Genomic DNA, 14,124 nt, shown 5'->3' with positions numbered 1-14,124 from the left:
AAAAAAAAATCCAGAACTGTTTTTAGTTACCAAATTTGTTAAAGCATGAAATGAGAAATTTCAAATAATCTTTCTTCATTCCTCTTCTGTCCCTAATTCTCGTTGTTGTTGTTGCTGCTGCTGCTTCTGCTGTTGCTGCTGTAGTACACTATGTCAGGTTTAGAATATTAATTTTTATTAGTGCATCAGTAGAGAGATAAACAGAAAAGGTTAGGTCATGTATTTGGGGTAGTAGAGAGCCTCTAATACAAGGTAGGTGCTTAATATTTAGTGAGTGTTGAATGAATCGAGTTTGTTATGTGTATCTGTTCACACAGAAAGAAAGAAAAAAATAGCTTAGATATCATTAGGTTCTTCCTTTGCTATAGACTCACTCTTTTCTTTAAAATTGAATTTTATAAACTATCTTACCATCATATAATTAAATACTTTTTATTGTCATTTCTTTTGTTAAGCAAACACATGCTTTATGATTGACTCTTATATAAGCAATGGCTAGAAGGTCATGTGCCCCTTGAACCTTGTTCCTTCGTAACTTTTTACCTAGTAGCCCTTTTCTTCCTGTACCTCTGCCCCTCAAATAACAAATCTAGTTGACAAATTCTGCTCTCAAATTAGTAGCTGCTGTTAAGTTTTCTTGAATGTGAGGTAGTAATTAACTGGCAATAATTGTATCATATTAAATGGCTATTAGCCTGTGACCTTCCAAAATAGTTCATGTTGTTTACCATTTAAATGGAAGCATTTTAAAGTGCCTCTCATTTGTTTTTAAGTCTAAGCCTTTAAAATCTCTAGATATACTCAGTAGAAATGATACATATGAATCTTCTTAGAAAATAGGTTTTTCGTTGTTATTGCCTAGAATCTGAATAATGATCTACAATACACTAGAATAAAACTACCTAACTTTTGTCATAGCAAAGCAGGTTACCTACAACAATGCATAATGTCAAGGCAAAAGCAAACTATAACCGGGTCATTTGTTGATGTGCAAATTTTATGGAAATTTTAATGACACGTTTCATGATTTATGAGTACATATTATTTGTGTTGTTATAAGAACACTCAAACATTCTATGTGGCATGATTTTTAACTATCTTTTAAACATTATGACAGATAAAAAGTAAACTGTATTCTTAGCTGCTTCCATTCTTTAAATTAGAAAAGTGATTTTTGTTACTCTCTAAAAGCCAGTGAATTGGGACTCAACACTGTTTCTAGTCTCAGTTCTTTTCTTTTCTTTTTCTTTCTGTTTTTTTCTTCTTTCTTTGCCTCTTGTCTCTCCCTCTCTCTGACTATGAGTAATTCTTTGAACTCTTTGGGTAATTTTTTCTTGACAAATGATGAGTGTTGGAAATGGCTCTAACATCTCTCATTAGCTTATATGTTCTAGTCTTGTGTCTTGTGTCTTCCTGTGCATTATATATAGAAGTACCCACATGTAAAAACTTAACCTCATTTAAATTCCACTTAGCAATAATATAAATTGGTCAGCCTGAATCATGAGGAAATATCCAATAATGTGATGAACCTTCCTCATCACATTTAGCCAGTTAAAACTGGGAGCTACTGTAGGTACTTCATCAGGACAGCACTACTTTCAAAAGTACTTTAGGGCATCGGAGTGCAAAATGAGATACAGAGGAAGAAACCTAGAACACAGGCTTACCTGGCTTTCCGCCATGGGTCTGGATAAGATAATAAGAGTTCTGAACACAGTGAAATAGTCAATAACAAATCAGAAACAAAAGTTATAAAGATGCTGAGATGTGTGTTATTTACAAAAAAAAAACAGCTAAGAAGAGTTTAAAAAAAAAACAAAGAAAATGAACATACAGATATCTGGTCAACAAGACAAAGTATATACCTTACTTGTACTTTAAGGCTTGACTTATTTTAAAAAGTAAATCTCCATGCTGGTAAGTGTACAGCAAAGCAGATGTCCATATAGTGATAGTAAGCTAGTGACAAAAGCTCTGTAGGATAATATGACTTATTACAAGAACCTTTGATCAGAAATACCTCTGCTGACCCTTCAGTCTTCTGGCAGTCTAGTCATCTGTCAGAATAGACTCTCAGACTCAGACCTGTGCACAAACTGTCCACCATAATGGCATACAGAAGAACGAGAAACATAATCTTAAATATTCAAAATCTAAAGAATCATTACATACGTAATGAAAAGTTCATATAGAGTTTGCATATCAAATAGATATTTGTTACATTGTTTTTAAAGATGTTTTAATAATTTTAAACTGGTGAATTCTTATAATGTAATGTAACTGAAAGTACTTATTCCCAAAGAGACAAACTTGTATATACAGTCTGTCTCAACTTACAAAATAAAAGTCTCTTATTAGGATGGATGTGAAGAGCAGTTACCTTTGTATGGTGGAATTAAGTGATATTTTATTTGTTCTTTTTCTTCAACTTTCCAAATGTTCCAAAATATGGTAATGATATATATGAAAAATAAGAGTTTTAAGCAAATAGCAAATAATCTAAATAACGAATCACAAATCTGATAATTTGATTTAAAGAAAGAATACTTGTCTAATTCCAGCTATTCATCTTCTGAAATGTATGATCAGCCTCCACTTTGGAATTCTTCTTGTTTATTTGGAGGTGGGAGTGGTACACAAGTGTGCATTCACCCTGGGACACAAGAGGCCCTTCTCTGCTTATATTTACCATGTGGGTTCCCTTGGTATCAAGCACCTTTACCAACTGACCCATCTGGTGGGCCCCTACTATGACATTTCAAAACTTAATTTTCTATATAACCTCATTGTCCTCGGTAACTTAAGCATTTAATGTGCCCAATTTACATGCATGTAAAATTATCTTCTCTTACACAAAGAAAGTACAGAGCCTAGATTATTCAGAGTGTCTCCTGTTGTCCTCAACTTCTAAATTTCTCATATGATATAAAAAAGTGTTAACCTAATAATAGTATTTTGAGTAATTGAGACAGATGAAAATGAAGTAAAGGATAGTCAGTATGTCACTGTAGAATAATTTTATTGGGTAGAATAAAGTACTGCTGATAAATTTATTAGGCACACTCTTCAAGAATCGACTCTCGGCCGACTGCTCTCTATAAAAATGAATAAACATAACAACTTAGTTGGCTCTGTACCCAGAAATTTGGCCAGAAAAGAAACCCAGTTGGAAACAATGAACCAGATAAAGTTTTATCAGTTGAGAATATACAAGAAACTTAGTCTGCCTCGTTTATGACAAAATTGTATAATTAAAAATGCCATCTTCTTTAAAATCCGAATCCCTTACACTAGCCAAGGACAAAGTACTAAAATATCTAAGTTTCCAGAGCTCACCCTCCTTCCCTTCTGCCTGGAAAATGAACCACTCTTTCTCCCTCAGGCCTCCCCTGGCCGTTCAAGTTGACTCAGGACCATTTGCACCAAGCTCTGCCTATTTTCAAAACTGTAAATCTAGGAAAGGCAGAAACTGTGTCTTTTTGCCTCAACTTCTGACAAACTACATGATTGGTGAGTAGACTGATGAGGGATTAACATTGGCATTTTGATGATTTCAGTGCCAATAAATAATCTAAGAATAAAGTCACTGTATATAGCCTTGAATCGTGACTAACTTAAAATTTAGGCCATTGCTTTCAGTTAGATGATAGTAAGTTAGGAACATCTTTGTAAGTGATCATCAAAAGAACATATCTTTATGCAAAGTTGTGGGTTAAAGTGGTGTAGTTCTTAAGAGCTTTTATACTTTTAATATAGTAACTTCTGGGCGTCACAAGTTTTAATTGTTGTGACACCCAGAAGGTACTAAATACCTCTGAATCTCAAGTTTCTCATTTGAAAGATGGGAACAGTAATAATCCTATCTCACAGCTGTTCCTGTGGCTATCAGATGAGGTAGTGCTTATCAAAGCTTATACCTTGGCCAAGCCATTGGCTCCTAAGCCAGGATGTACTGGCACATGCATCTTGACTACTGGATCTGAGCATCTGAATATACAACCAGGGTCCTTACTTGACACACTCATTGTTATTTGGTTTTGCTAGAGAAACATTGCTGCCTCGCCTTTCCACTCCACCCTCCTAAAGACAGGAGAGAAGAATAGGAAAGACAGGGTCAACTGAGAAAACTGAGTGGCTATGGCAAATTATCAGTTATTTTATACTATTTGGACTAATGATCTGCATTCGTCCAAGCTGACTTGAGAGGACAGTTGAACTTTACAGTAGTTCTCACGTAACTGGAAAGGCTGGCTATGGTAAAGTCTGTCTCCTGTTTTTTTTTATGGAATTGCTATCTATAGGACTGAGATGAATAAGCACAATTGAAGTGCAAAGTGTTAAACGCATGCTTCGATTTAGTCAATGCATTTGCACGTTGAAGTAATTAGGGTGTATTTAAAAGCATTCTGCTTGCAATACTTTGTTCTCCATTTCCTACAAATCAAATTAGTGAGGGTAGATTTGATTTTTACATCATTTTGAAAATATTTTCTTTTTCTTTTTTTAATTTCCTTAGTATTACATTTTTACAAAGTTCAAAACACAACCAACTGTGACTAAATTCATAAAAACAAAACAAAAAATCCAAACGACAAGAAAATGAAAAACAGCACCAAGTTATATGCAGTAGAGCAATGTTGATCGTGCCTCACAAATGTAACTGAAATAATATACCTTATGCATGTCTGATCAATTAATAACAAGTATTTAGGTTGCAAATAGCTCTTTTACAATGAACGAGAACCTCAAATTTAATTATTCATCTCAATGCAAATAAGTATGAAAAGAAAGCCAGGTCTGCTTTGAAAATTCTAGGCATCTCCTGTTTTCACTGTACTGTCTGCAGTGCCATGAACGAATATGAAGAAAGAGTAGAAAGGCTGCTTTTCTTACTTGTTGAAAAAGCATTCAAGCAAGATTATTTATTTCTTAAATAAAGTTTGACTTGTGGAGCCATCAAACAGTTATGGAACTGTGTGCCATAAACAAAGACAGATAACTTAAAGTCCCAGCTTAAATAGAGTTATCTTTGGTAAGTTATTTTACCTCTCTGAGCCTTAGTTTTACCCCTGTAAAATGAGGGTGACAGTGACTGTAATTGGAATTGTGGCAGCGTGTGATACTGTATAATGCATGCTTAACAGGTGACAGCCATTAGTTCAGAATATAGAGACTAAATGAGACTAATCCGAGTTGTGCTTTCTAGAGGCTATTTTCATGGATGGCAGATTCTAGGGTGAGAATTTACAGTATTCCTGAGTAAGCAGGGGTTGTTTTGTTATCATCTCTCCTCACCCCCTTTGTTGAAAATTGAGAATTTCAATCAGTATTGAATGATAGCCTTTATATTATTGAAGGAGTAAACCTCACCAATACAATTTATTATCATATTATTCTATTGATGGTGAACAGTACTTTGGACTGGTCAGATAAGTGTAGTTTCTACTGTAATCTTAATGCCAGTGTAGTCCAAGAGGAAGCACATAAAGGAGAGAAAATAATGGATGTTTTACCCCCTTAGGAAACAGAGATGGTGCCCTGTTTAAGCCTGTGTCTAATATAAAAAATGTTAATTGTTTGTTGAAAGAATTAGGAGAACAAAATACTAAGAAAATATCTTTACAACATAAAGAAGCTGCTAAAAACAGTATTCTATGCATGTCATTACAGAGCACTCAGAACTTGCCTGTGCGCGTGAATCTTTCCTGACCTTAGCTTGGGTAAAATGGCAGCTATCTTTCCTGAGAGCTACTCGTTCTTAGTTGGAAGTAGATAAACCAGAAGAGAAAGCTGACCTTTTACTCAGAAAGAGCCAAGTGATATCAGCTGGTAGAAACCATTGGATTTTCTAATCCCAGGGCCTCATTTCCCAGCTGAATAAACTAAATGATGCCAAAACACTGGGTGGCTAAGTTTGTTGGTACTTAGACTTGAGTTTCCTGATTCTGGTCCAGTTCATTTTAAAATCTACCATGCTCCATTTATGTTCCCCAACTGCCTGCCTCCTGGTGGTTTCCATATGCCCACTATGGTGGTTGCTCCAGTGAGCAAAGCCATACAAGGGAGCATCTAGCAGTATCTCCAATTAGAATCACCTCATGTATTATGGCATTCTCCATGCAGCCTAAAAGGTTACAACAAAGAGATGTTTTCATTCTTAAATTCAGAATTTCTCATTAAACATTAAAGAATATTGGGTTATCATTAATAGTTAACAACTGATACAAGTTATTTCAGGTCCTTTTCAGTGAGCAGTAGATGGAATTAGATGGGATGGAGAACAAAGAACAGTTATTATTTTTTAAAAAATACTGAAAGGAGAGCTCTATTCTCAGGACATTACACCAGGGAAGGCAAGGGCAGGTAAGATGTGGAAGTGGGGGCCAGAAGCCCCAGAAGCTTTTCTGTACCATAGAAAACTGGATAGGACAGAAGTAAACAAGTAGGAGGGGGTGGGAGTGGTGGAGTACTAGAAGGAGACAACCGGTTGGTCGTTGGCGCATTCTTTTTAGTTTTTGTAACTCCTTTGCTCAGTGGCGAGTTTTTGTGCTCACATTGTCGTGCCCTGTTATATTACTACTGTCGTGTTATTTCAAGAATTCCTTGAATCAAGTATTAATGACATCCGTGAGAAGAGAAACACAGTGTTTGGTAGGTAAACATCTTCCCTCCCACCTAAAGAATTGGGGGAGGTGGGGTAGCGTTGATGGGCTGTTGATGGTGAGAACTGGCACACCAGGGATTTTTATAAGTGACTTTCCCATGCGCCACTGAATCTGTGCTTTAGACTTTACTTGTATACCAGCTGTGCATGCAAAATCTCATAATTATTCTTACTGTATTAAGCATTTTATAGCAATTTTAGCTCTAAAATGCTATGCAATAGTTTTTATGCAAGTGTACCAGACATGTAAGCTGTTCCAATGAAAACATTTCCTTTCTTTTAGACACATGGTTTTAGGTTTCCAAACTTAGCTTTTTGCATTGATGGAAGAATCTTTAAGACAGACACCAGGTTTTTTCTTTTTCTTGTCTCTTCTGGGGGGTTGCAGTGGGACGTGGGGTTGGGCGGTGGTAGGGGGGACAGTTGGATTGTCTTGCACATATTTTGCTCCTTTAAACAGACTCATCAGAAAAGGGAGCATGTCACTGATTATATAATGCTGGTGCTACAGTGTTGCTGTGAAGTGCTCGCTCTTCCACAGCCTGCCCTGTCTGTGGAGAAAGGCACTAAGAGAGGAAGCAGATGATCTCTGCATCCTTCCAGGATACAGAGGCAAACAGGCAGGGAGAGCTTGGACTTAACCTCTGTGCAGAAGGCTGAGCCCTGTAGCACTGCTGAGCATGCTGCTGAGCCCTGCAGTGGCAAGTGTTGGGCCTGAGCCCAAAGCTGGGATGGAGTTTGAACCCTTGGCATTCTGGCCCAGGGCCAAGTACTATCAATGGAACCCCACTGACACCTTTAGTTATTCTTCCTAGATTAGGATAGTAATTTACTTGTCTCTTTGATTTTAAGTGTCTGGTTTTGTTTCCAGATGCCTCCCAGCTCATCTGTATTCCAGGGGTTTCAAAAGACTTTAACCTCATTGGTTCTTTACTTTGTCAGTTCCATTTGGTGAACACGGGAGGGATATAGAGATTAGAGAGGGCAAGGGAGGGCCGTGTGTGTGTGTGTGTGTGTGTGTGTGTGTGTGTGTGTGTGTGTGATGCAGGGCATGTGTGGGAAGGCTTGGTGAGGCTGCATGAGTAAAAGAAAGGCATATTCACTGTCAGCATATCAGCTACTATACTAGAGCAATTCGGCTGGAATTCAGGTTTAAGAGGTGATGCATAGGACAGTGTGGTAAAAATGCTATTCGACAGATTCATGTGGAAAAGCCCTCTAACAAACAGTTGTCTCAGTCTTTCTAAAATGATTGCAGTATAGGAAAGAGATGGAGAAACCATAGAAATTTTATCCTAAAGCCAGTTAGGAAACAGCACTTGGATTTTAACATGCAATAGTCAGAAAAGGGATCTATACATGGGTGTCATTCCATGTTTACAAGGGCTTGTCTAGCACTGTTTATTGATTTTATTGCAGTTTTTCCCCAGGACCCTGTAGATGGATAATTGCTGGAAATGCCCATCATTATCACAACAACAAATACAACCATTGCACTAAGAAAAATATGCACATAGGTCCCTGCGAGCAAGCATCAAATGGCAAGGAGGAGAATCACACAATAACATGTGCAGCTATAACTCCAGACAAACACACACACTCAACACCCTGTGTAGCCATTGCACTGAGAAAATACACACGGCCCCCTGTGCAGCCATCACACATCAGGAAAACACACACGACACCCCTATGCAACCATCACACCAGGCAAAAGCAGAGACATAAAATGCTAAGTCAATAGGAATGAACAGCTCATAAAAGCCTACTGGAATAGATCACATCACAGCCAGGTACATCTGTTCTCAGCACTAACCATTATCGTTAGCTTCAAATGCTTAAAATCACTGCGCATCCTCAGGTCTAGGGACAGATTATTCCAAGAAGATTCTGCTAAATAGATTTGGCAATGCAGTGAAGGGGACCTCTACTACATTAAAGTGATGCATTTTGCATCTCAAAGGCTGTCAGCTGTATTTAGAGGGATTGTGTGATTGAAGAACAATACTCTAGGACAGGATAGCAATTTTTCTGGCCCTTCTAAATCTGAAGGTGATTTTTACCCCAAGTTGAGCTAAGTGTGCAATTGAATTGGGTAGCTCTCAAACAGGGAGGTGGCTAATAAAAGCAGAATTGAAACTAGCTTTCAAGTTGTGCTGCAAAGGAAGCCACTGCATCCTGTTTTAAGCTGGAACTCTCAGGTGGAATGTCCTATGAAAGGTCTTCGTAAGGTCAGACTTCAAGCTATCAACCAGAGCTAAATAAGTAGTAACTACTGTCCTTGCTTCACAGGACTGCATGCCCCTCAGGGGAAAGAAAGGAACCACCTACTTCTTCTTCTGCCAGTGCTTTCTCTTTATCCTCTTGCCTTGGTCTATGATGTTATCCAAACCGTGTGACACAAGGGTCACCACACAGCAAGGGAAACGCTGCATGTCCTGAAGATTAGCCCAAAAGAACTGGGGAGGAAGGGTTTCAAGTTTGCAGTTCTGTATTTCAATCACGGTAGCGTTTCATGTTTCTGCAGAGTGAGTTTCTACTGAGAAGTTTCAAACTAGCTTGTTAAGAATGATTTACACCATAATTCTAGGAAAAACAAATGTGAGTGACTGAGATTTGAAAGGAAAGAGTAGGGGGGAAGTGCCAGACCAAACAAATCCTAAGTAAATAGGGTGGCTTTGCAGGGGTGGCATTGGGAGTTTTGCTTGTTTTCTTACTTTAAAAAAAAAAAAAAGTGAAAATGGATTATTGGTAATCGCTTCTTTTACCTATCAAGAACCAAGCAAAGGACAGCAATTGCTTCATTGGCTCCATGCAAGAGCAGATTTCCAGGAAGACAGGTGTTTCCCTAAATTCGCGTGACAACATCTTAATGAGAATGAACAGAACTGAAAATGAGAACTAAGAATTCTACTTTTATTTTTTTTTTCCAAATGTGGCAGAAAGGGTTTTGTTAGGGTGAGAGAGAAGCATTTTCCATAAAACAATGCCCCAGTGACATGAGGTAATTACATGGTGACTGGGACACACCGCATGGTTTACTGGTGAAATTGCATGATACCTACGTGATGACTATAGTGACACTAGTTACCGCTACCGCATTATCTCCTGATAACTGTATAATTAGTTTGTGTCATCAAAGCCCCTAAACGTATGCCTGTTCCAGCTACTCTGGTAGGGAAAAAAAATAAACTTTTTTGCAAAGGGAAAAAAAGCTAATGAAGAAAGTTGCCAAGAACAGATATTTTGTAATCTGTGCTAAATCTCTGCTGGAAAACATGAACAGTAACGAAGCTGAGAAGACAGTAAAAGAAATTCGGGGCAAGGTGCCAGACGCCCAGACGGAAGGAGAATGTGGACCAAAAGATTGCGACAATCGGGTAATTATGGTTTATGAATCTCAGCTTTAATCTGTAGTTCAGTGAGTCCTGATTAAATATCTGTTAAACACAATTAAAGTTTGTTTTTGTATTTCACCGTCTTGATCAGAATAATTAGAGACTGCGTGTTTCATGTCAAAAGTAGCAAGAGGAATTTTAGTGAATGAACATCGTTTTTAAAAGCCATTTGTAGCACCAGCTGTTGGCATTATTTTATATTTTAGTGTTATCAGCATAAAGATGGCCCTCTGGATGCTGAACGGTTTCCAGCAGGACAAGGATGGTGTGCAGTTGTGATGAGCCTGTACTGGTGAAGCAAGCATGACTAAGGGCTGTGCTCTCTACAAACAATGCAGGGGAGATGGAAACCAGCGAAGGGTTCAGGTGAGAGGAGAGGGGAGCCAAGCTAGGCACTAAGACGCAGGGGAACTTCTTGTGGGGTAGTAGTTGTTTGCATCCACATCCACGGTCAAGGTGGCTTGTTGAGAGAGCTTGTATATTTGGCTGAAGGAAAGACTCAAGAAAGGTATGTTGGAAAAATATTAGTACTCTTTTCTGCCCTTGGCTATATATGAGTCTAGCTCCTAGAGTTGATAGAGGAAGGTACAGAAAGCATTTACCATATTAATTCCTTGTGGGAAAAACTGTGAATTCTGAAAGAAGGCCACTTTTAAATATAAATAGGATTAAGTAAAACTAGGTAAAAGGGTAAAAGAGGGGTATACAAACCAAAGCTAAAAGTAAGATTCCCACGTTCTTGTGCCAATAGAGAGGCTAGTGAGTTATAAGTTACCATCTCTTTAAATACTTTGGGGACACCTTAAAATATCTGTATAGCTTACCATGGTATGAGCTTAAAGAACTGATAAGATATTATCCAATGTGTTAATTGAGATTTGGGTACCTAGAATATTTTCATTCCTGTTGTAGATCAATGGCCTCCAGAGAAATGTATACACTAATCTTAAGAACCTATGAATATGTTATCTGACATGACTAAGGAACATTGCGCAGACATGATTAAAGGTTTGAAAATTATCCCAGATTATCTGGGTAAGCCTAACGTAGCCACAGAGATCCTTAAAATAAAGAGTGAGACACAAGGATCATGTCCAAGAGAGGCAGGGGTCAAGGAGGATGTGCTGCCGGTTTTGAAGAAGCAGAAAGGAGCCTTAAGCCAAAGAATATAGGCAGTCTTTAGAACCTGGAAAGGTTAAAACAACAACAACAAAAAAAAAGAAAAAAGAAAAAAAAAAACAAAGAATATAGGCAGCATTTGGAATGTGGGAAGTCAAAGGAAGTGACTCTCCCCCAGGGTCCTTCAGAAAGAATAAGGACTTGCTGAAAAGATCATGATTTCAAGACTGCTGACCTCCAGTGTGGTGACAAGTTTGTTTTGGGGAGTTTTGGATGTTATTGGTTGTGGTTTATTTATTTATTTTGTTTATTTGTGATGCGATGCTGAGGATGGAACACAATATCTTATGCAGGCTAGGCAAATGCTTTACTAATGAGCTGCATATACAACCCAACAAGTGTGTGTGTATATGTGTGTGCGTAATTTTGGGTTTTTTGAGACAAGGTTTACTCTGTAGCTTTGGAGCCAGGAGCCAGTCCTGGAAACTAGCTCTTATAGACCAGGCTGGCCTCAAACTCACAGAGATCTGCCTGCCTCTGCCTCCCAAGTACTGGGATTAAAGGCCTGCGCCACCACCACCCAGCTCAAATCTATATTTTTAAGACACTAACTTTGTGTTACAGTGTTGTAGTGACAAGAAGAAACTAGTGTGGTCTTATGAGCCTGCTTCATAGACTTGAAATATCTTGTAAAATAATTTAGCTAAAAGAATAACTTAGTATGAGAAAAATAACAAACTTCTGAATTTATACCGCTAGGGACCATTTCCAGACTTTCTTTGTGGCATCACTTTGAGATAGCACATATGATAATAATCAAGAAAACCTGCACAGTAAAGTCAAGGGCAAATTTAGTCCCATCCCTCTACCACAGTGTAGCAGAAGTACTATCCTCTCAGGAAGAACTAAGAATAATTAGTTTTTCAATGGCATTGTTTATAGAGATTCCTACCCTCTTCTAATTAACAATTTCTGTTGATCATCTGATGAAAAGAGTTGACTCTCTCCTAAAAGAGTGAGTCACACCCCTAAACCCACAAGCCTGTGGGTTTCAATTAATTATCAATGGGTTACAATTGTCAGCCACAAAAACACTATAGGAATGACTAGACTTGTAGGATTTGGAACCAGAATTATGTAAGATTTATTTAACAAGAGGAATTAGATGAGCCATTAATGTGCTCTGAGGTCCTGGCTTTTAATTACAAAAATAAGCACTTTTGATGCTAATATACTAGGAAAGCACCTTGTTCTTTTAAAGCTTTTAAAGGTGTGTTTGAAGACCCATGAGGGCAAAGGTGCTGCTGTTGTCCCTTGCTCACATCATTTAGTCATTCATTCATTCATCAAATATTTGTTGAGCCCTGTCCTATTAGAGACAATGGGACTGTATTAGTGGACATGACTCTAGGTCTTCTTTCCTTCTGGAGCATTCTAATAGAGAAGATAGGTAATATGTACAGCCTGAAGAGGGAAATGAAGAAAATAAAGTGTAGACTAACAGAAATGGCACCTACTCAGAAATACTTATATGAAGGGGAACCATTTCGGAAAAAAAAAAAAGGCTGAAAGTAGAAAATACAGATTCAAATAAGGCAGACATGTGAGTTATGAAAGGTCACTGAATGAGAAGTAAGTTAGAGATGTGGTCAGAAGAGGAGTCAGCTAGCAGGGTATGCAGGTGTCTTGGGAAGAATTTTTAATTTCTAGTTGTGATGGGCAGCCCCATTGATTTATGTAGAAGAATATGTTTTAATACTTTAAAAAACATTTTATTTGTTATACTGAGATCGGGTCGTAGAGAACCAATCCTAGCTAATAGTTTGGGTTTTGTTGGTTCTGTGTCCTTGGTGTTTGTTTGTTTTTTTTGAGTTAAAGCTGAAGATAGAAAGCCATCTCATAGAAGTATAATATGATGCCTTGTGGAGAATTTTGGGTTCTTAGCTTGAGCATCCACCAAAAGTAAAACTGGTTTATGGTAGGCAGTATTCCTTGTCTGTTTGGTCATGTGAAGGTTTGTGTTTAGGTCTTAAAATTTTCCTCCTTGAAGGAAAAGGAAGTGTGTGCACAGTCCAGCAATGTTTCCAGTGAAGTTGTACTATTTGGGAGAAGGTGGGTGGGTGGGTTGTTAAAATAACTGGCAAAGTCATTGAGAATCCAAAACCTCAATGGGTGAGGGAATTACTGAGATTGCGGGCCCATTTTATTAAAACTCGCTACAAGACTGCCTCTGTTTTTGAAAACTAATCAAAATAACGCATCATTTAGATCATTTTTCTATCGTTTTAAGAGACAGATTTCAATGACCTGTTCCTTCACCATCCTTCAAAGCAGTCCACAGAAAAGATCGCTGCAGAAAGTGGTGGGAATATACAGTGGAATTGAAGGAGCCTCAGGAATGGAAGGGATTCTGTTGTGTTCATGAGTGGTTCCCAGTCGAGTTAAAAGGTGTTGACGTCTAAGTTCAGGTATTACTTCAATACTTGGGTCCTTTGTGAGTCTCTAAGTCACTGGTACTACTTGATGGGAGTCCAGTTCAATTTGTCTTTGTCATCTGACTAAAACACCTTAATAAGAGGAGAATCATAATAAATACATCCAGGAATAATGACCTGTGTGTAACCAGTGATTTATTGCGAATTTATGAACAACTTAGTTTCACTAATACATTAAAAATCACATTAAAAATGTCTCAGTGGTAATTCATAAATAGCGCATGTTGGCAAAGTACACGATTCTATATGGCAATATAGGTAGATGATCATTCAAGAGAAAATGGCTTGGAGCCTTTTTCAAAAGGCATTATTGAGATTGCATGTTACCATGTCAGGTTGGTATGAAGAGATGAGAAGCTTTCGTAGAGCTAAGAGTAACTGACTTAAAGTGATGTTAGATTTCATTGTCAAAGTACCTAGAATTACCTTGGAAACTTCATGAGCATAG

The 14,124-nt window shown here is 37.9% G+C and overlaps 1 protein-coding gene across 6 annotated transcripts in view; it reads left to right on the top strand.

The window, feature by feature from the left end:
• Zbtb20 (zinc finger and BTB domain containing 20) overlaps nucleotides 1-14,124 on the top strand; it is a 777,531-nt gene that overhangs the window by 552,212 nt on the left and 211,195 nt on the right. The window lies entirely within an intron of this gene.

This window comes from Microtus oregoni, unplaced genomic scaffold, assembly GCF_018167655.1.
Source record: "Microtus oregoni isolate MIOR12 unplaced genomic scaffold, Mior012 000023F_ref0000262, whole genome shotgun sequence".
Lineage (NCBI taxonomy): Eukaryota > Metazoa > Chordata > Mammalia > Rodentia > Cricetidae > Microtus > Microtus oregoni.
Note: the sequence above shows the minus strand (reverse complement) of the source record. Positions and strands in the feature narration are given on the sequence as shown.